The sequence below is a fragment of the Lissotriton helveticus genome, chromosome 7 (genome assembly GCF_964261635.1).
Source record: "Lissotriton helveticus chromosome 7, aLisHel1.1, whole genome shotgun sequence".
Classification (NCBI taxonomy): domain Eukaryota; kingdom Metazoa; phylum Chordata; class Amphibia; order Caudata; family Salamandridae; genus Lissotriton; species Lissotriton helveticus.
The window spans coordinates 823,885,615-823,908,176 of NC_136068.1; the positions used below are offsets into that span (position 1 = coordinate 823,885,615).

Here is a 22,562-nt window from a genome sequence, read left to right on the forward strand (position 1 = left end):
CAACCCATGAGGTGGTGCCAGGGACGATTCAATCTCCAACTCGCCCTCCGACGAGGCAACTGCCTGTGGGGAGGGACGAGAGGGGCCCGAAGAGGGACAAGGGGTCCTCCCCCGACCCGGGAGGGGGAGGGTCCACCGACCCACATGCTCCAGCTTCTGCCGGCGCCGTAGCAGCGTTACCTCGGCCTTAGACAGGACCACCTTGTCAAAGGACCAAGAGGGGCTCGGGGATGCGACCCGAGCCCGGGCGACCTCCCGCGACACCACAGGGACTACTGCGGGAGTTTGTGGTGAAGCAGAGACGCCGTGGCCTGAAGGAGGTGCCCTGGAGGAGCCGCACCCCAACAGCACCACATCCTCCAAGCCTGGATCTGAATCAGTAGGCGCCGGGGCAGTAGCCGGTGGCAGCGCCGCAGAGGGCCCTGCGCAGGGTGAGGGATCCGCTGACGCCCCAGGAGGGGAAGGAGGAGGAGACGCCAGCGAGGCCTGCAAAGCTGTCACGTATGTCTCCATTTGGACTCTCGACACCCCACACCGGGAAACGTGGATAGGATGACACACGGGCCACATCACCCGCAGAGTCTACGCCCCCGGCATGCCGGAAACCAGCCCCCGGGACAAACTGCGACACTTACCTACCGGGGAGCGACGCTCACGGGACATCGGAGAAGGGCGAGGGCGACGACCTTGGCCGTAACTGAAGCAGTCCGCCGAAGCGGACCGAGGGGAGGTCGTCAACCTGGAGAGACGCGCCGATAGAAGTTTCATCCGGCGCTCCCGCTGGGACTTCGGCTTCAACTCTTGGCCCGCCACGCAATCAGTGGTGCCGTGATCCTACCCCAAACACCACATACAAATGAGGTGGGAGTCCACGCCGACATGAGATGCCCACATAACGTGTTTTGAAGCCCGAAGGCATTCGCACACTGTTCCACCAAAAGAAATGGAAGAAAAGGGGGCCCTAAACAGGCCCGTAGCAAGGATCGGATCCGCGGTGCATGCAGAAAAGGAAAAAACTAATGTGGGTGCGCCGGGGCGGGTCTTATATGACTTCGCCGACATCACGTACGCGGACAACGCCTGGGCGGAGTCGCGTGATGTCGTCCCGCCTGGGGATAATTCTACGTGATGGAATCTGCGGCTAGTAGTCTCTATCAGATGTTATGTTTATAATGATGTTTCCACTCTCGTGCTTAATTTTTGCTTTTAGTTTCGCTAAGGAAATGTGAAATGTGTTATAAATTACTTGTTGCCATTTCTCTTCCCTAGCTTTGTCTTCCCTAATGCTCAGCCAGGATGAGTGCTGGAATGTGTGATGATGTCACAGAATGCTTGGGTGCCTGCTCATGTGTAGAGTGTCAGTTGGTGGATGCAGGCTGAGCAGCAGGGAGACTGCTCCTGGTGGGGCAATTCTACTATCTACTTATCTTCTTCTACCAAACTTACTCTGGAACTAAGCCTGAATAAAGCTATCCTGTTTTGTATACCTGGCTCATGGACTTTCTATTTACAACAGTGTGTCAGTCAGAACTTGAAAACACGGTGACACACGATGTTGAAATAATGATCTTAGAGCTGTGTGTGTGTCAGCGAGAATTAAAAATGCGGTGACACACGATGTGGGAATGAAGCTCAGCAAGCGCAGAAGTTGCTAGGCAACGCCATTTGTGACTTGTCTAGATTGGAGCTTGGCAACATCAGGCATGCAAATAAGTTGACGTCATACGTTGAGCGTCACAATCAGGAAGATCGCGCTGGAAATGCACTTAGAAGGAAGCACACTACTCATTTGAAGAATGCCAGCACAAGCGTGAAAGCGCAAGACAAACACAGGTAGATGCCGGCAAATCTTCAAAGCGCGAGGCAAAGCAATTAGCACATAAAAATGCATGAAATTGCACAAAGTCTCACCACGGACATCAATGAGGACGGGGTCATGGTTAACTCGATTAACAACGAGGATATGAAGTGGACGAATTCCGGAAGGAAATTCTGTCAGCTGACAGTCAACAGACTCACGATCTGCTTCAGATGCTAGGCTGCAGGCTTGAAAGTCTTCGGAGTTCATGTTCAAGTCGTCGCCAGTGTGAAGTCCTCGGGAATGGATGACAGGATACTGCGGTAAGTTTCTGTAATTTATTGTAAACAGGAGATAAGCATATATGCTGCTTCAACAAGCCTGAGCTAACCATCCTTCTGCGGAATCTGGACCACACATTCTGTGTTCTAGATTCCACCCAAGAATTGAAGGATGCCACAGATAGATACTGAAACTTCCTTGATCTAATTAGCAGAGACTTGTTATCCTACACGATGGGGAACAGCTTTATTTATATGGCAGCAGGAGAAACCCATCAAGCGATGGAAGCCGAAATGAGCAATGATAAGTGAAGAGCTGCCAATCTCCTTTCCTCAGGCTCTTGGTCAGATCAAGGGTTCAATTTAGGTGTTCTCCTGATGTCCAAGTTTAGAAAGGCATTATACATAAAGATGCATGGTACATTTAAATCTATGAAAATGGTTGGGGGATATGCCTGTTTATCAGTGTCAATGATTGTGTTTTGGCACTTAAAAAAAATTGCAACAATTTTGTGCACAAGTGTGGCATTAGGCTTTAAATATGATGGATTTATGTGGCTTTGTAAACTTCAAATAAACTACCAGACATACCTTTTACCAGTCAATGAATGTCATATTTCAGTGTCACTTACAGTCATCCCCTCTTCATTGAAAATGCTGCAGAAACCGAGGATTCAGGTTTTCAAGAGCTAGATGTATTAACTATTAACTCAATACAAGTCCTTGTTGACAATGCACATTTCATCCTTGATGATTCTGGTGTGAGTTTTTCAGACGTTTATGGAGAAAGATGTTTCCTCAATAAAGAAACTTCAAAATGTACGTCAGTGTTTTCTCTAACAGATCTTGTTGAATTTAGAAGGTACATCATGGAGTCTACAAACGTCCTGGCTCTAATTTTGCTTCCAGGGGGCTAGCGGGCATAGCTCCCAGAGGCTGGTTTACCTTCTTGGTTACTACCACTGTTGGTGTTTAGAACATTTCCCAAATAAATAGAACTAATGGTGTAGCTATGCTAATCAGAATCTAAGAATGGGTGTCATTTGTGTTTGAAGCTGTTGGCAACTTCAGAGAAGTATCTTCAACACGGCTGACAAACTAAAATATTACATGTGCTGTTTGCGACGAGTAAACAGCACAAGGTGGAACAAGAAGTAAGTTCTGTCGAAGTGAAAAATGGGCCCGTTTCTGTACTTAAGTTTGGTGTGAATGCCAGTGGTAATGTACAATATGTTTATCTGCTTACAGTCATTGTATGTTTCATGTTTCTCTATATATATATCCACAGATATCTTTAAGGCGGCTATTCACTGGATATAGCTGTCGTTTGAAGATTAGCTTGCCTTTGTTCAGTCTTTTTGGACAGTTCTCTGAAATTTGAGTACTCCCAAAATGGTTGCTTGCCTCTTTCTAATTCAATAAAATGATAAGTGCATTGGCATGGCCCTCTAATGCAGAGAAGTAAAATAATGTAATCTTCAGAAGATTCCTCCCCAGAAACTGATGAAGAGTTTCTCATTGCACCTCACGATCAACCCTTGGATGCATTTGCATTGTGGTAAACCAGGTGGCTATATAAACACAGCTCACTCATGCGTGCTGCAGTAGGCAAGGCTGCAATACAACAAGCATAGTAAGAAGGCTTAGGAGTGAGGATAGAGAAGGGTGAACCACGGTCAGGGGCAGCCCTTGCACAGCTAGCGCCCAGGTGAAATAAACCGATGCCCGCCCTACTTCTTGTGAACAAAATGAGGCAGCAGAGGGGCCATGTTGTTTTCACATGTCAGTCGCTGGGTAACTATATCAAACCAGTGACTGGCCTCTGAATACAAACATCTCAGCACCTCCCCTAACTAGTCTGATTCCCTCACAGCTTAGCTCCATCACCCTGGTGCCAAGTTGTTAGTGTAGCAGACGGTCTTGTTGGTGTGGTGTTGTGGATGCCCAGCGGCAGTGGGCGAGACGGAAATGGGAGGGGAAGGAAGGTGGTTAATGACATGTTTCAAATGGCACCTGCAGCAAATAAAAAAAATAGTTAAAGCCAGCGCGCAAGTCGGGGTTACATGCGTGTGGACCGTTTCCAACCACTATTTTCACAGAGTTGACACCATACACCCTGCCAAGAAGTTAGGCTTCACTAACATATGCTGAATTGGTCCCAGTGTAGGTTTCCGAAACGGGGACACTTTCAACATAGTTATAATTGACCGGTTATCGGCTGCAGGGGTGCAGGCCATAGCCTGGACCCTCCTGAAATCTTTTCTGGCTGACAGAATTCAGACTGTGGACTTGGGTAGACATAGTTCAAAGCCATTTTCTCTTCCTTGCGGGGTTCCGCAGGACTCTTCCCTCAGTCCCACGCTTTTTAATATCTACGTGGGTCTGCTGGCAGCACTAATAAGATCTTATGGGCTCCAGTTAGCATCTTATACGGACGATACACAAATTGTGTTGTCCCTACAGCGAGGCAAGGAACTGGAAACTGGCCTAAAATGCTGCGAATGCATGAAAGCTATTGCCGACTGGATGTCCTCAAATTGCCTATAACTTAATACAGGCAAGATGGAGGTCATCATTTTCGGCAATAACCCAAACATTTGAACCCCTGATTGGTGGTCTGAAGAAATGGGAATGCCCCCGGTCCCTATTAGGAAAGCTAAGAACTTAGGGGTGATTATGGATAATAAATGAACTTTTGGAGAACAGGTTAGGGGAGTTGTTTCAACAAGCTTCTATCTTCTACTGAGGAAAATAAAATTCTTTCTACCGGAGGAAAGCTTTAGGAGGCAGTCACAGTGCTCACTTTGTCTCGGCTGGACTATTGTAATAGTCTGTATGTGAACATTCACAAGAAACATCTAAATAGACTCCAGCTAGTGCAAAATGCAGCAGCCAGGTTGCTTACCAGTACGCCTAGGTTTGTCTCTGTTAGGAAGGAACTTAAGCAGCTTGACTGGCTTCCAGTGAAACAGCGTTCTCAATTCAAAGTACTTTGCACATTGTTTAAATCGCTGACAGGCAGGGGCCCTGAATATTGGAGGAAACATCTTCAATGGTATGTCCCCGGGAGAACATTGCCCTTCACTGGAGAAACACACAGCATCCCAGCAGGTAAGGAACAGCATGTGTGTGTGTGTGTCTGACTGCAGCTGCTCGCTCTTTCTGAGCTCCTGCTGAGTCTGAACAAAAGAGGAGGTCATGAAGCTACAGAGAGAAGTTTGCTAGTTACATTAACCACTGTATATGTTGTTATTGTTTCGGGTAATACTCAGTGCACTAAATCCCACAGCTGTTAATGCTTATTCATACCACTTAATAGCTGTGGCTTTAATGCATTGCCCTTTGAGAAGGGGTGCGTGGGGATGTGCTGACTACAGCTGCCTGCGATCCCAGTCAGGGCACAGCATCTCCTCCTCGATTTTGAATTAGCACGTCGAATAATTTTAAATTATGTTTGTGCGAGGAATCATATACAAAGAGTTTGACAACTGCTTTATATATTGGTTGCATGGAAGCTAAAAGGCAAAAATACCGCTGACATTACATTAGCACTTTAAATGATGAGCTCTTCTGTATTGGTGCTCGTAGAATATTGAGTGTGTAATTAAAGCATGAGTTATGAATAAGCTGTGGGGTTTTAGGTTTAACCCTATAATAACTGATAAAACCCCACTGAAAGAAAAATAGCCCTCATCAGTGAAAACATATAAACACTGAAAAAACACCAGCACAACCACAAACTAAAGGAAAAAGAGTGAGTGATTTTTTTCTTCCTGAAGGGGCCAATACAATGTAACTTTGTTATACAAAGACTGGGCTAACATTAGAGAATCAGGAAATATCAAAATCATATTTGATATTTCGACAGCGTTTGATTCTTTCACTAATAGGTAAAATGGCTGGTTTCATAAGAAGCTTTACTAAAATGTGTCATCACATTTACCCAAAGAGAATGGGTAAAAACCCTTAATACAACAGCCCCCAGTTTCTAGTGAGTCAGTATTCATAGTAGGTGAATTGCCAACGCCTCAGGCTTTAAACATTCAATGCAAGGTATAGTGACAAGTATATGCAAAAAGAGTGCTATCACCAAGCATCTGGGATAGTGGTGAAAACATGACACCAGACTTTTGAAAAACATGAAACGCAGTGTCACTTGGAATGCTCTGCAAAAAAAGTTCTTTCCAAGTTCAACAAACATTGGAGTGATATTGTTTGTATTTGCAGCGATTCAGCTATGTATATGAAAAAGTTGTGTGATGACCTGTCAAAATTGATACCTGAGCTGAAGTGATTCCCTATAAGAGATCCTTGCCACTTGTTAGATGGTATGCTGAAAGCATCTTTACAATCTTCAGAGTTAATGAGGGATGCTAATGACTTTTTAGTCCATTCTGGCGCACTGTTTTCTTATGCACATGAACTAAAACGCAAATATTTAAAATGTTGTGCTTTGTGTGGCATCAAAGAAAGTGTCAACACAACTGTGTCCCTTAGCTGATGCTACTCAGTCCAAGGGGCTATGAATGCTATATTATCCATATGGCAACCAATTACAGAATTTTTGCTGGGTGATGATGCCAAAGGCCAGAAATGTGAGGATCTTTGGATGCATATTGATAGGGATGTGAAAAAAGTACACTCTACTGCATGTTTAGATTTTTACAGGATAACATAACTGCTGTAGTGGACATAATAAAAAAACTAGAGTCTGAAAAACCCTTGTCAGACAAATGTTAAGCATAATTGGTGTAGATGTGAAACATCTCCTTGAGAGTAGACTGGGTGACACCTTTAGTGACTTTGGCACTGCAACATGTTCCATGTCAGAGTGCTTGCCACTTGGTAAGCAAAGCAATATTGAAGAGCAATTCAGGAACGTTTATTTTACAATGTATGTTATGTTATGTTATGTTACTATTTTTTTTATATAGCGCGCAGCGACTCAAAAAGAGTATCCTGGCGCTTTCACAGCGAGACCTACAGAAAGTAACACAACACGACAATAAAACAGCAAGAAATAAAATAAACCAAAAGGGGACCTATAAAGTAAACAACCACGTCTTGAGACCCTTCCTGAAGGCCAACAGACTAGTAGCGCCACGAAGTGACAGCGGCAAGGCGTTCCACAACTGGGGGGCGCGCAAACCAAAGGAGCGGCCTCCGATGCGAGCTTTTTGGACGCGCGGCACAACAGCCAGAAACTGTGATTCAGATCTGAGCGCCCGGGCCGGGTGATAAAAGGACAATCTCCTTTGGAGATACTTCGCCCCTCCAGAGTGTAAGGCCTTGAAGGTCAAAGTCAGCGTCTTAAAAATAATGCGGTTGCGAATAGGCAGCCAGTGCAGGTCCTGCAAGAGGGCCGACACCCTAGCTCGCCTATTTAAGCCAAAGATGGCTCTCGCCGCCGCATTCTGCGTCACCTGAAGGCGCTGTAACAGGTACTCCGGCAGGCCCAGGTAGAGGACGTTGGCATAGTCCAGCCTGGACCCAATCAGAGCCTGCACAGTCAGCTTCCGATGCTCTTCCGATAACAAGGGAAGGAACTTTCTAAGAGTCTTCAGAAGACCAAAGCAGGAACCCGTCACTCCCAGGATCTGGGCTCTCATTGACAAACCCTTGTCCATTTTTACCCCAAGATTTTTGGCAACTAAAGAGGGGGAAGAGGGCGGAAACATATCAATGGGCCACCAGCCATGCCAGTCAGGGTCAGACGCACACCCAAAGAAGAGCACCTCCGATTTCTCTGGATTGCACTTGAGGCCACTCGAATGAAACCATCCGAAAACAGCCCCAAGGCAATCCCGGATGCTCTCCCCGTTAAAATCTCCTCCCCTCTCACAGGAGAAGAGGAGCTGAGTGTCGTCTGCATAGGACACGATCCGGGCCCCGAAAGACTCCGCCAGAGCCGCCAAAGGGGTCATAAAGATGTTAAAAAGGGTCGGGCTCAAAATAGAGCCCTGAGGGACCCCGACACCCAATGGCGGCATCACAGCAGAATCCGGCGGGGTCCAGACCGTTTGTCGGCGGTCGACTAGAAATGACACAAACCAGCTGAGAGATGGCTTGCAATGATGCATAGAAATGTCCCTTCACCACCAATGGCATTTTAAGTCAATGAAACCTAACTGTGGTACTCTGTACAAGTTCTAGATTCCCTTCAGTAAAAGGAAATTTCCAAAAGTGCTGCTTATTTTTGACTGCTTTAATAACTCTGAGGGCATAAGCACCCAGCTCAACGCAAATGTTGCAGAACCTGCCCTGAGAATCGCAATCTTCAAGTGCACCAGTATTGGCATGGAAAGCTATGTCAGTGGCCAGAGTTAACAAATTGTGTACTGGCTGTTTTGGCATTGCCCGTCCCAAGTGCCAATGTTAGGAGGGCCTTTCCACAGATGTTTACATGGGAAAGAAAGAGCGAGCGCGCGCGCATGACCAAAGACTCACTGAAGAAGTATTGTATGGTGTATAACAATAAGTTTGATTTGCAAAAAACTATTTGGACCTAATATACTATATATGTACACTGTCTATATAACATGTGCAATCAGCACAGAAAGCAGGTAATAATAAAAGCAAAACTTTCCATAAACACCGGAAAAACACTTTTTCCGTTGTTTTTTGTGGCACGAAAACGTGTAACCACTGAAAACAATTTTTTAAGGTATTGAAATCACTTGAAAACACTGAAAAAAACCCACCAGAATTTACCAAAAATAGAAACTGAAAATAGGAAAGCCTAGTTATGTTCTACAGCAGCACCTGCCACCCGTCCCTTTATAAGTTAAACATCCACACAAGCCACACTTTCTTCTGGCACTGACAACTTGCTCTCAGCGAGGTGTCTCGTAAAAAGGACAGTCGCATATTCTCAGAATGGAAGGGTAAAGAGCGCAGCCTAATGGGAATGGCACACGAGCAATGAGACGTGCTCTCTTCCCGGATTGCTGGGGTTGAGCTTTCAAGTGTAGGGTGGGTAGAACTCTGCGGAATATTGTGGAATTTTTATGTTATTCTGCAGAATTATGTGGAGTCAAACTCTGCAAGTTCTGCCCACCTTTCATAAACGTATGTCTGAGGTGTTCAGATTTGACGTCACTTCCCTTGAGGTTATGGTTTGTAATGACACCTCCTGCGATGTCACATGCTGTGATATCATGTGTCATGATATCACTTGCATAGTGCCAAACTTGGTTAGTCCCTCCACTTCTTATTTTAGAACTTCTGCCCTGGTTAAAGCAGTTCAATCTGAGTCATTGGAGCCAAGTGTGAGGGCCGCTGCGTTTGCATGACCTTAATGCAGACAGTTTCATGCTCCCTTCAGAGTTAGCACCCTGGGCCCCGCTCACCCTATACTGCCTGCTACTCACAACAGCAGCATCCTCGGGGGCAGGGAGGTTGTAGCTCTGTTGCCAAGCCTACACTATCTGACACTGTCAAACTGATTGTAAAAAACCAGACCATCACATTGACGATGGCCAGAATGTTTAATCTTTAGGGGGATAATGCATTAGGAATAAATGTTTGAAGAGACATGCAATTCTCTATAAAGATATGATTCCGCACACAATTGGACTGGCACACCCAATCACATGCTCAGGACATCTGAACTGTTCAGAACATATTGTGTTTGACACTTCGAATATATATGTTGAGTTTGTGATGTGAAAGTTATGAGTCTCCAATTTCTGGAAATAGCCTTTGTTTGGATTGTTTCAGTGGCGAAAACGCAGTGGTCTTCAAACGGTGGTACAATCCCACCTTGGAAAGGTCTTCGGCAAAATTTAGGAGTGAGTCTAAGTTAACCAATTTACCTATTCTTGCTAAACTCAACATTGTTGTGATAATGTTTGGATGGTAAAATATTTTACTCTGAGAATATAAAATGTCTTAAAAGGCAGCCATTCAGAGCACCACACTAATGTGTGTATAGCTAGCATTGTGTTACAATTGACCTTTTCAATTTGAGAAATTAAAAAGGCACCACATCATATTATTGCTGTATATGCCCCTACTAAAATGTCTGAGCTCACTTTCAAAGCTATCTCATAACAAGTGAAATTTGATACACTGATTACTAAAAAAAAGAGGTGACTTTTTTGTGATGGACGCAGCCCTGCAGATATACCTATGTGTAGTCAAAGTGGGTCTTAGCGTCAAAAGTGTAAAGATCACTGTGGTAGCAGCTTCTTCACATACAGTTAGATGGGAAGACTCAACCACAGCTTGGTTAGAGCACAATCATGGCCGACTACATCTAATCAATATTGTTGATTATTGCAATGCTAGTGCCTTCCAATACCCATTCCAGGGATTTTGTAATAAAATTGGCATTTTCAAATGAAAGAAATATTCAGTTTGTAGCTGAAGGCATATGGTAAAGTAGTAGCCATGTAGTGCTGCACTCCCAATCCAAATGTCCTTCGCCCCACCTTCACCACAAAATAGGACTTATCTGTATGCAATTCCCCAACATAAGAATTATCTCAAAGATGCTCATGTGATATTATAATAAAATATGTGAGGCTACTCACAAGGTAACTTTCATTTGTGAGTGAGTTATACATGTAAGTTTACTGGTACACTTTTGAGTAACTTTACTACTTTTGGCTATTCACCGTTAATTAATTTAAATGTACTCAAAAGTGTAAACTTACAAGTCTCCAAACCCTGAAACAGGGGTGCGGAGCCAAATTTATGAGTGTAAGTTAACTACTACCAAAAAGGAGCAGTAGTAAGTTCAGCACCACAGAAGGCTAACTACCACTGTTGCAGCACTATCTCACAGAAAACAAAAGAAATAGGGACTTACAATAGAATACCATAGGAAACATTACATTAATTTATCTCAACTACATAGGGAAAAGTCAAAAAGTTTATTAAACCTGAAAAAATAGTACAAATATTTTAATGTAAATTAATGTTATAAAGTTTTCTACATGTAGTACAAAATGAAAGTTACAGCAATAAACTTCATTTTGAATTAAATATTTAGTTAATTTGAATATATTGAATTAAACAAAAATTACTTTTCTAAAGTTAAAATTTAAAAAATCCCAACTAAGGAAACAAAAAAATATTTTTATATGTTAATAATTATGAAAAGTGATTCACTTAATTGATTACACTGAATTTAATTATATTTTAATAACAAAAGTTACATTCATTTTAAATTCAAAACCAAGAGATCAAGAGATCTTGTACTCGTTTTATAGGGGATGTCAATGGCAAAATGCTGACGTGTTGCCTGGAGGGAATTTTTAGAAGTACCCAAGACTATTACTGAAGTATCCATGACAAATTACTGGCACTGCCATGTTGTATGTACTCCTTGGCACAAAGGGCTCACCCATGGAAAAAATACTGACCTTGGCATAGTGGAAGTAACTTCTGACTTATGATTTTTGAAAAAATGGTATCTACTCCTGGGAAAGGCCAGGGTTCCCTGGTGCACCAGGAAAGCACTGGAACATTCATGAATGTCCTTTAAGGGTACATGGCGTTTTAGGAAATTTGACCCCATAAAAACCCAAAAGTTAAAATTAATTTTAAAGGTAGAAGCCTACTCTCTCTGAAACCACTCTGAGAAGCCGTATTACATTTTGCTCACTGGAATTGGGGGGGGGATATCGCACCCCGGCACCTACATAGAGCTTTAGCCTGCACTACTGAGCAGAGTGTGCAGGATGTAGAGGGGGAAATTAAGTGTACAGTGCGCACTGTCTCTGCAGAAACAACAGGAGAGAAATTTTGCAATGAAATAACAGCATTGTCTAATCATAAAATGGAAAGAATTGCTATCATTTAAAAAGTGACTATGTCTGTCACTCTCCTGATCAATCTATAATATTTCCAGATTTAAAGTCAAAATAGAGCTATGTGATCCAGCGTATCCCAGTAACTAGGAATCTGGCTCCCATGGCTTTAGAGAGCTGTGTGTGTGCAAGAGGCTGCAGTTGGGGAGGGTAAACAGACAGTGCATTGATGTGGCAGGAAGGATCAGCATGAGGCATGTTAGGGCTGCAGCAAGATGCATTTCCGTTGAAGGGCAAGACCAATGAAATGGCAAAACCAATTGCTTATTCTCCAAAGCACAAATGTAAAAGGGGGAAGAAAAAAATCTTGCACAGATGTCTTTATAGAATTAATGTGGATGACACAGACATTTTGAATTAGGGAATATCCTTATTAAAAAGTTCTACTCGCCTATAGGATTAGCCTATCAATAAAAACATGGTCCACAGTGTAGTTAATGCACACAGTGAACATGTCATGACGCTTTGGGAATATTATTAGCCAATACTATTACCACATTGTAAAGAAGTCTTCCCATTGCACATTGCCACATCATTACGTTTTTTTAGGTGACTGAACTCCCCTCAGGAGCCAACAAGTGTATGACAAGCACTGTTTCTCAAAGGCAGCACACATGTTCTGCCCAATCAAATATTGTACTCCAGGTAACCAACATGTGGGCGAAGACAAAGCCTCTGTCTTAGGTGGGCTTCTTAAAGCTGTTTTTGTATTGAGCACATATGGTCATGTGACTGCTGCGATGTACAGCCAGACCTAAAGTAAAACTCGGAATGTCAGAAGTTTGAAACACATCTGTCAACTATGGTGTTTAAAAAAAAGTGCATCACAACAACAGTTTCATGCTCCCTTCAGGGTTAGCACCCTGGGCCCCGCTCACCCTATACTGCCTGCTACTCACAACAGCAGCATGCTCGGGGGCAGGGAGGTTGTAGCTCTGTTGCCAAGCCTACAATATCTGACACTGTCAAACTGATTGTAAAAAACCAGACCATCACATTGACGATGGCCAGAATGTTTTTTCTTTAGGGGGATAATGCATTAGGAATAAATGCATTATCCCCCTAAATTTTAAAGTTTCCAGACTGATGCATTAAGTTATGCCAATGGTTGGTTGCAGAGTATGAGTCATTATCCAGGGCAGTCCAGTGACTTTATAACATGATTTTCATTTATTGGCAATAATCTTGCACTGGTCCTGTCTGCCCACATTTTGCCTTTTACTCATTAAACTCTTAGTAGATAACAGTGACCACAAAGGGGCTAATTATTGGACAGTGGTCCTGTCCTGTCGGAATGTGTATCCTTTCTAGTCGAACATACTCATGCAACATTACATTTTCCTAAATTAATATGTACTCTTTTATGGTATGTTCACTCACATGTTTAGTAGACTCTTTTAAATGTGTCTTTGCATGGATACTAAACTGATGCATATTTGTTTCTCAGTGTGTAATCATCAAACTAAATATTTATTCATTCCAAAAATTGTCCATGTCTATACACAACACACCAACAGGAAAAGCCACTGCTCAACATGAAAGTGGTGAGCAGCATGGATGTTTAACTTTTTTTTTTTACTTCTGAAGAACCCAGGAGTAGTTAGTAGAAAACCTGACTGGAACCAGGAATACCATGAGACCCGATGCCTGCCTTACATCAGGGCAAATTGCCCTATGTCCTGGAAAACTGACCTTTGGCATTAACAGTAGACAGAGGTCAAGAGACCTTCACATGAGACAGGAACTCTAATAAGGAAGAGCTGATGACCGGCCTAAAGGGCACAAAAACAGACCTGCTAGCGTCATTGACAAAAAAGGGTCCTTCAACCGCAGCGATGCCTTGGCAGCTCAGTTGAAGGCCTCACCACTTGTCATTGCTGTGTACCTGGCACACCTGCATTCCTTCCGATCATCCAAATAATTTTAGAACATCTGCTTCCCTCTGCATTGCTCAATCATTAATTAATCACAATTCCAGCATTACTGTCCAGTGTACTACAATACAAATCATGAAAACAACCACAGTTACTCACCTTTAGCCATGTAATCATAAAGGACTTCCTCAAGGCTGCAAAAGATTGTAGGCCAGCACGATCACCGGCAGACCCATGTCCTTCTCATATATGCAAGAATATCCTCACTAAAAGCACTGTAGCTAATCCAGCCAGAAATATCAACAACTCTTTGGCTAAAGGTCTATTTCCAAATTAACGCCCTAAAACAAGGAGGCCTTCAAACAAATGCTGGCCAATTATTGTTTCTAGGCAAAAAAGGCTGAAAGATCAGCTTCAAAACAAATATCTACATTCATCGAAGAAAGTAACCTTCTCTCAGATTACCAAAACAGATTCTGGTATGACAGTGACATAAAAGCAGCACTTACTTCCACATGGGATGATTTAAACACCGCAATGGATTTGAATGGAGAACCAAAACGTCTATCCTTGACTTTTAATCTTTCCATCTCTACAGGGAATTGGACAAATCTTCCTAAACAAATAATTTTGCATTTGTATTCTAGTTAGACAGCTACCATTGAGGCTGGCACCTCTGCCCATTATACTCTCTACTTTTTTTGTCAGCTCCGCAATAACAGCCTGGTGCATTCCTGCAAGGACGTCGCTCAATATGCTACAAACACAGGAACTGCTCAATGTGGCATGGTAACAAGAAGTATTGGATTTTTATCCAGTGTAGCACAGGTGTGTGGCAGTGCATCTACAGGCAGCAATATTACCAACTCATTGCACAATTAACTCAGAAAGAAAGAATGGTATTTTGGGAATTGAATCTATATGGCTTACCAGCTTATACACCCCAACGTAACATGTGGTAACCCACTAAGCAGTGCTAGATTTGCAAAATAATAAATGTAGGGCCCAAAGTCTTACTCAGGAGCCAGTACCCGGCAATGTCAAATGTCGTGAGACCTAGACTACCTAGATGTGATTCTGCCATGTGCCACTTTCATCCACCACCACCTCCTTGCCCTTTTATCTCACTCTTGAAGATTATTTCTCATTTTTGCTTTCTTCCTTTGTCACCATTTTGCCATCTCTTTTTTCCTTCTGTCTTCCTTTTGTGTTTTTCAATCTTGTCCTGTAACAAATTGATTCGAATATCATTTTTGCAAAAATGACTAACCGCTTTTTGTTGTGTTGATATGACCATTTTTTATAAGGAATATTAGTTCCTGCTGTTGTACATTATAAGGATATTGCAAGTTACCTCAGAGTTCCATGAACTTATAAAGGAACACAGCTTTCAGCCTCAATGTGGTCATGAAACTGCTGGTTGATTAGCAATATCCTTATAATGTACAGTAGGGGAACGTTTATCTCACATATTATTTTTATCATTCGATGGCTTGGGGCTATAAAGTTCAGAAGTACACTAAAACACTTAGCCATTGTTCCATGTGTCCGAGACATAACAAACATCATGTTTACAGAGTAATGATACTTTTACGGTTTCTTAGATCACATTTTAAATTACCTCAGTTCTCATTTGCAAGTACATTTGATTAGTTAATGGCTACAGTCAGAAGAGAGAGAAGTGGAACTGAACACACTACTTAAGTTCGAATCTGGCATTTACAAAAACACTTAGATTTATATTGCAACACAACCAGTAGCCAAGGGAGCTCCATTACATAAACAATCTATTACCAAACACCTACTTCTTCTCTAGTGTTTACATACTACACAACTCTGAAAATATTTAATAATTTTTCATCCTTAAGCATAACATTTGTTTGTTTGTGAATGCATCTTGGGGGCAGCAGTTCTTATGCTTGAGCCTCGAATATCGACCAGTACCACGTGTAATTGTGTGCATAGCAATTTAACTGGCAGTGTTAGGTAGACCTGATTTAATTGTAAGTTTACTGGTAATTCAGACCAAGTGGACCCTTTCAAAGTAAATATCACATCGGAAAGACCAGGAACAGCATGGCTTAGCAGTGATCTCATGGTACTTAAGGGGACAGGGTGTACACTGCTGAGAAATTGGCAGAAATGAGGTCTAACAGCCAACAAACAACAGCAACATTAACTCGAGGTTCAATAAACAGGCATTAAATGTGCTAAAATACAATTGTTCATAAACAGAACATTAGTTGCAAGTAACAGTGGCACAGGTCTTTTTAAAACAACACTGGACGTCTTAATTTTCCTGATATGTCTCTTTGTAGTTGACATCACAATTCCCTGTATATAGGTATCTCAGGCATTTTATTGAAATGATCCTGTTTTCTGTTTGAGACTTCTTAATGACAATAAATATTGTGGTGCTGCTCCTTGAATTTAGAATATTAGTAATTGGCTTATAATTTATTGCTTTGGCACTGAAATGCAAAGCATTTTTGCTGACTCAAAAGGTTTGATAAAGCTTTATCTCTGACAATTATATAAGTGTTCAAAGCACAACTCACGCTTGCCCTTTACGGTACATGACCATTTCAAAATTATTTTGGGGGGGAAAGTCCTGGAAAAAGAAAAACGCCTCCCTATATTCCTCTTTTGAGTTTTGATTTTGCAAGCCATTTGTGCTGCACACAAATGACGCATTTTAGCCATGCACAAAACTGCAGGCCTTATTTAGGTTTTTGCAAAAAGAACAATTGATGGACAGAATGCAGAACAATGTCATACATTCACTCCAGTACAGAGATCTGGACCAAAATCCATCGTTTTTTTGCTCACCATGCCATTCCAGTTTGGACCCAGCCATATGCAAATCAGTCTTGACCCTGCGCCCAATGGGAACAGTCCAGCTTAACTGCCAGGCCTGGTCCTCCCAGGACTGGAAACAAGCATCCTTTGACCGGTTTCGGGCTTTCAGCCCTCATCAGCCAGGATAGCTGGACTCCAGTGGCATGGAGAGCATGGGACCCACGTCTGGGCATACCCGTCCCACTCGAGGTGACAAATGCAAAAAGAACGATGGATTTAACCCAGATTTTTTGACTGGGGGAGAATGTTTGCATTGTCAGCTTTCCGTCCATCATTTGTTTGCTGTAACACTTATTTAGATCTTGACGGAACTACTGACGTCCATCTGTGGCGGAGTTTACAAGTCCTTCACCAAGCTGACAGAATCTCGCCCGCCCTATTTACATATGTGCTGCATGAACCAATGTCTGCGTCAACCGAGTGTAAAGGATTCACCGCTGTCGGCGCGGTAGACTCCTCTGCTGGCAAACATTAATCCATTGCCATCATAGTTGAGGGATTGCAGAGAGCCTATTTGGATTTGATAGTTGTGCTGGTGGTATTCTAGTGGCGAGTTGCTGACGGAGTGATTCCATCATGGGACGCAGTCAACATTGGACTATTCCTGTGGCTGTAGGATGGATGCTAGCATCACACACCTGATGTGTTTTGCCTGTTTGCAGCTGCATACAAACCTATAAAACACACTCCATTTCAGATCATGATCCTTTTCCTTTCTAGGCCATCACAACATTTGCCTGGACAACGTTTTTCAGAGTATTCTGGGTTTCTTTTTTGCTTCCTCTGTTTCTTGTGCATTTTATTTTACTTGTGGGTTCCAAAATTCATTTAATTTAATTACATTATAATGGCAGGAAGGAGAAATCCCCGTTTTGCAGAGTGAGAATTGTCAGAAATTGTGGATAAAATCATTGGAGAAGAGCCACAATTGTTTGCAATAACATATTTCATATATGTGTTTCATATTCTATTTCACTAGGTATAGTTACAACTTACAATTTTGCAACTGTTGTGCATGTTTAAATGAAATGACTACAACTACCACGATGCCTTGTTTTTGTTAAGCAAAAATATTATAGCAAAGTAATTTTGTTCTTTCTCTCCTTTCTGTCAAATTATCACATATGTTGAAGTGTTATATAGTTTATCAATCTCTATTTCGTGCTATGTATTTAAATGTGTATGTATTTAATGTTGTATTTTTTACTATCCTTGGTATCTTATTGAATTGATGGTATTTGTTTCACAAATCAAAGTTTTCTAAATTACAAATGTGAAGGTATTGAATTTTTAACACATTATTTTTTTAAATAAACGTACTCTGTAATGTTTATATTATGAGTAAGGCCATGTATCCTCCTAAGTTGTTTAATTGTCGGAATTGTTGCCTGCTAGGCCTTGGAATGGTTTCTGTCACATTTCTCTTTTCTACAGTGTTGTGTAGAATCTTTGGTATATCTTATGTATACTTTCAATTTGTTTTCATTTCAAGGCATCTTTTTACCTGCTATTTTGAAGTTGTTTTGTATGTAATTTAAACTGTTTTTGTAATTTATTACAACACCACTGAAAGATACATTCAGTATATTAACGTTTCCCTTTTATTCTTCTTAATTTTTAGCTTGAAACTCATTTGACGCATAATCCAGGCTTTTACAACTTTTTGAAAAATGAATTATAGATCCAACACCCAGAGTACGTAGCCAGCACTCTACCACTGAGGATACCTCCACTCCGGACCAGGAACGGCCCTTTGGGGATGACGCCCTCCACGAAAGTCCAGATGACGAGGAGAAGCCTACACCTCCCACCCCAGCTGTTACCACCCCTCAGCCTATGGATACCTCAACTTCCCTGTTCAAACCAACATAACCCAAATCTTGTGCCTCCAGCGCTGCCTTCTGTTGATATACCACCACCACCTCCAGTTCAGCCAGGAACCAGTGGGATAAGGCACACTAAGTCAAGGGCACAGGATAGTGGGGGTAGGGGTCGTATGAGAGAAGCTATGGGCCAGCAAAGTGAGGTTGCTGGGTTAACTGTCACCTAGGCCACCATCAACTAAGTCTTGGTTTCCCTCCATCAGTCCCAAAACATGATGGGCCAGGTACTTACAGAGCTCCAGGAGATAAAGCAGTTGCCGAGTGAGCACAATGTACAGATGGACAATCTTAAATCCCATTTGGACTTTTACTGGGGTGCTGCATGACATTTACACCCATATATGCAGGGCTATTCCAGCACCATCTTCGTCTTTCTGTGGTCCAACAACACCTGGGCCAACTACATATGCTATAACAAAAGACGGTTCAAAGCCGGAGGGTCCTAGGGAAGATTTTAAGACCGTACAGGATTTATTACCCAATAATAGAACAATCAACAGTACGAAATCCTGAGGTCTATAATAGTATTTGAAAAGTGTGGAAAAACCACTACTAGCTGATTTAGTAAAAATGAAAATTATAATGTGAAACAGAACCATTGACTACCCCCAACAGAACTAGCTTTGGGCAGTTCCCTTTTCAGGATGAAATCCCTCACTCACCATAGGTTGCATGCCTCATTATTTGGGATTCTCCTCCCAGAGGAAAAACCTAGTTCCTCTGGGGGCTACAACCCCCTCTCTAAGAGGGAGGAGCTCAGGGATGTTTTGTGTGTTAAAACGGATATTCTAAATCCACAAATGAAGAGCTAACAGTATTATATTATATCTTTGATTAATCTCTATTTCTTATTGACAGAAAAGGAATATGGAACAATAACCCCTCCTGTCTGTCGCAATCGAAAACCGCGATTACATTTTTTGCATCTCAATAATAAGCACTGCGATCAGAGGCGGAATAAGATCGAATATTAATCTAGTAAGTAGAAATAGAGGTTTTTGAATATCCTTTTTGATACAATGTAAACATCATAGACATGGGTTTATCTTTTGGACCCCTTCTCTCTATTACAGCCTTACTGATCATCTTATGTGACCTGCAAAATTCCAATCATTGCCTTTTTGCACATTCTTGAGTTCTTTGAAGTGAGTATTTTTTAGACATGTCAATATATATATGCAAGTTATCACGTCAATAGTTGAGGTTAGATTGGAATCCACATAGTTTCAGTTAATACCTGGTTTTTAATCATTATGAGCACCGAAGTAAACTATTTGTATAGACTTTATTAGTTTCAGAAATCTACCTTGTCCATTAATGGGAGAATATAAAATTTCTGTGTTTCCTTATAAATGAGTCCTGAAATTTTAAAAAAAATGTTTTTCTCTATAAATTACAGTACTCAGATAACTATTTATAGTGTTAAATCAAGTATGACTCAAATAAAGGTATTATTTATATCATATATTTTTTTTAGGTGTCTAGTGGCTACTCCTGAAGAAGGCGCTGGTTCGCCGAAACGCGCGTTAAATTAATTATTGTGCCACATTTATTGTTTTTTTGCTTTGTATTTGTTTTATGCTCTTCCTTTCTCTATTCTGTTTTATTTTAGTAATATCATGTTTGGAATTGTTGTACATTGTATGTTGATACAATTTTTAATTTGAATTATGTATAAAATGTGTTTTAATGAAACTCAAACAAATTTAAATAATAAAGACAGTACTCGTTTTTTGGAATTGTTAATTCTCCCATTTATTATTGCATAGACAAGAAGTTATAATTGCCTAGGTGTGTTTTTTCCTACAAAAATTTACACCCATATATGCAGGGCTATTCCAGCGCCATCTTCGTCTTTCTGTGGTCCAACAACACCTGGGCCAACTACATATGCTATAGATTCAAGATTCAAGATTCAAAATTACTTTATTCGGTTAAAAAAAGCAACATAACCATGAAAGTAGCATGACAAATACAGTTTACAAGAGGTGAAGTAAGCTTATTATAAGAACACCAAAAGAAAAGAAAACATCAAAGTATAATTCATATATACAATAAAAAACAATCAATCCGTTTGAATTGATTTACGGCACTTAAAAACCAGTTTTAAAAATTCTGCAATTGAAGCAACCATAAAAACAGTTTCCATTTTCTGGCATTCTGTAAACGCTAGGCGACATCTATATACATTTAGATCCTTGAGGATAGGGATGATAAGATTCTTTCGAGGAAGAGTATAAAATTTACAAAAAAATAATATGTGTATATCTGATTGATGGGATACTTCATCGCATGGACAAAGACATAAATCCTTCGACCAACAATTCATCAAGGGGAACGATAGTGTCCTAAAAACAATATTCAGTCTAAAACGGGTCAAAAGGTAGCGTTCATGGTTAGGCATATACAATGAGAGATATGGCTGCAATTTTTCTCCACATAGAATGTCCTGGTGGGCAGAAACAGTCTTTTTTCTCACCTCTTCCGTATATCTCATTTCCTTGAGGTGCACCATACATAGATTTTTCAAATCCCTTCTAGATATATATTCCATGGATTGAGGGTCCTCAAAGTATTGGGGACAATTTATTTTCCCAAGAAATTCTTTGACGAAGCCTATCCATTTAAAGTTGCTAATATTGTCCAAAACCATGATGTCCTTTAAAATGGCCCGATTGACAGCACATTCCTCTTTTGTCCAGACCCTATGCCAAAGAAGAACTGGCTGAATTTTAATAGTATCTGTAATATAGGGTATACCCAATTCAACATGGCATATCATCGTTGCCGTACTTTGGGGTACGGACAGAATGTGACATAAGAACTTGTTTTCCATGGTTTGAATCACACTAACATTTGAATACCCCCATAATCCAGCACCATAAGTAGCTACAGATATACAGGTTGCATTATAAACAGTTAAAATCTCCTTTATGGGTTTTTTTCCTATTTTTTTCATAAAGCATTTTAGGGCCATAATAGTTTTAGAAAATAGCAGAGACCTTGCGTGAATTGCTGTAGTCCAAGAGCCACCTTCATGGAACAGTATCCCTAGATACGGGAAGGTAGGGGTCCTTTCTAAGGGATTAGTATTTATAAAGATTGGCTTCAAATGCTTGCTTGTTCTGGACCCACAGAACATAGATAAAGTTTTAGAACAATTAATTTTCAAATCTAAACCAAGCATGAAGGTGTTAAAGGCTGTCACCAAAGTTTGTAAAGCCATTGGTGTGCGTGCCATCAGAACGGCATCATCGGCGTACATTAATGCCGGGACAGGCCTACCTCTCACCATAGGCATGTCTCGGCCCTCCTGCACGAGATGCTTCTCCATTCCATTTATATATAACAAGAATAAAAAGGGGGCTAAAACGCACCCTTGGCGCACACCCCGGCCAATCCCAAATTGTCTGCTACATTCACCACTATTTCCGTATCTTACACTAGCAGTGGCCCCAGAATAAAGCTCTCTCAAAAAACATATAATGGCATTGTCTACCCCCAACTCGGCCATAATTGACCATAGTTTGGTGTGTGACACACAGTCAAAAGCTGATGTTAAATCAACAAAAGTGAGGTATAGACGTTGTTTTTTAACCTTTATATATTTTTGTTGCAAGGTGAAGAGATTCAAACCTTGCTCAATGGTCCCCAGACCCTTTTGGAACCCAAATTGGAAATCACTTAGCACCCCATTATCCTCAGCCCAACTCTGTAGTTTTGCTAAAATCACTCTCCCCAAAATTTTTATAGAGGAGTCCAATAAGGAGATTGGCCTATAGCAAGTGCAACTAAGCCTGTCCCCTTTCTTAAAAATTGGGACTATTACCGATGTAAACCAGGTAGGAATTGGGCTATTTGCCAAGGCGGCATTAAAAAGCTGAACCAGCAGTGGCCCCCATAGTTCAATGTTAGCTTTATAGAGGTCAGCTGGTATGCCGTCTGGCCCAGCTGCCTTGCCCCCCTTAGTCGCCTTCAAACTAGCTATAACTTCTGGAAGGGTTATAGTCAAGGTACTAGTAGTGACTAACCTTAACATCCCCGCGTCCTGA

General features: G+C 41.6%; 1 long non-coding RNA gene across 1 annotated transcript; it reads left to right on the plus strand.

Annotated features, from left to right (window-relative positions):
• Window positions 1–1,802: 1,802 nt before the first annotated feature.
• On the plus strand, window positions 1,803–20,253 carry LOC144767072 (uncharacterized). The gene is made up of 2 exons (XR_013598050.1): window positions 1,803–2,121; window positions 18,249–20,253. It is a non-coding gene; the product is annotated as an uncharacterized LOC144767072 (long non-coding RNA).
• The last annotated feature ends 2,309 nt before the right edge of the window (window positions 20,254–22,562 follow it).